A 1187-nucleotide genomic window follows, 5' to 3' on the forward strand; every position below is an offset into this window, starting at 1 on the left:
GGGCGGCTGTGTTCTCCACCCACCCACAGGGACAGCCAGTCCCCACCACCCTCTCCCCGCCCACAACGAGCGGGGTCTTCATCGAAGTGATCCCCTCCGGCTTGAATTCTCATGACTGCCCTGGAGGCACGACCATGCCTGCTTTCCAGAGGGAGGAACCAGAGACCTCCGCGTCTCAGAGCCCGTCAGTCAGTTGGGGTGGTCTGGCTGGTGGAAGCGCAGGCTCCGGACTGCCGTTACAGGGCTGTGGAGTGGAGCCTGTGCCAGCTCACGGGGCCCACGGGCCGAGCAGAGCTGCTTCACAGGGGTTTCTAGGCTGTCATCTTTATGGGAAGGGAGGCCCAGAGGCATATGGGCCTAGCCTCATGGGGGTGAGTTTTCAGGTCTTTCTCCTGTGGAGCTAGTGCTTGGGCTGGGCCCAGCCTTGTGATTAGCAGCGGAGCGCTTCATCATGGTGCCACCAGAATGTCTTGGGCGTCCTTTAGGGCCCCTCACAGTCTTCAAGACCAAAGAAATCTGCATAGAACCGCGATGAGACCAGAGAAGCTCAACACACGATTAGAATATTAAGGAACCATTGCTGTGTAGAGGGGTGACCGGGTGTGTTCAGAGCGGATCTTTGGGCTGGGAACCCCGACATGCATTTTTCTCCACCCCCGCATCACCCACTCACTGGGGGAATCCCAGATGCACCAGTCGATTCTCTGAACCTTGCTGGTGAGCTGCCCCCCTCTGGAGAACTGTCTCCCAGAGATGTATCCCAAAGGTTTGGGGGTCAAAGACCATTGGGTTCACAGCCTGGCCCTACCATTTGCCCTGGGAGGCCTTTGCCGAGTCTCTTAACCTCTCTGAGCCTGGCTGTCACCCTGCTTAAATGGGGCTAGTAAGTCCTCTCTCAGCTTGGGGGGGTGGGGGCGCTTCAGTGGCGATCATGCTCTGTCGGCAACGCTTGGCCTCTGTGGCTATTGCCCAGTGAGGGTGTGACTCATCTGAGCAGTAATTTGTGTCTTTGGTGGCTTGATGCTTATCACCCCACTTAATCTCAGATGGAGTTCCTGCTGCAGCCATGACGACCACCTGCATTTGCAGGTGAGGAGATGGAGCTCCAGGGAAGTCTAGTGACTTGGACAGGACTCTGGTCCTCTGGATTTGGGCTCTGGGATTGAAAAGCGAACCACAGTGTCTGC

The 1187-nt window shown here is 57.5% G+C and overlaps 1 protein-coding gene across 1 annotated transcript in view; it reads right to left on the minus strand.

The window, feature by feature from the left end:
• The window catches only part of SLC26A9 (solute carrier family 26 member 9), a 25516-nt gene that overhangs the window by 11876 nt on the left and 12453 nt on the right, over positions 1–1187 (minus strand). The gene's annotated exons all lie outside the window — the stretch shown is intronic.

The sequence above is a fragment of the Echinops telfairi genome, unplaced genomic scaffold (genome assembly GCF_000313985.2).
Source record: "Echinops telfairi isolate 266 unplaced genomic scaffold, ASM31398v2 ScPeMD7_7424;HRSCAF=8462, whole genome shotgun sequence".
Lineage (NCBI taxonomy): Eukaryota > Metazoa > Chordata > Mammalia > Afrosoricida > Tenrecidae > Echinops > Echinops telfairi.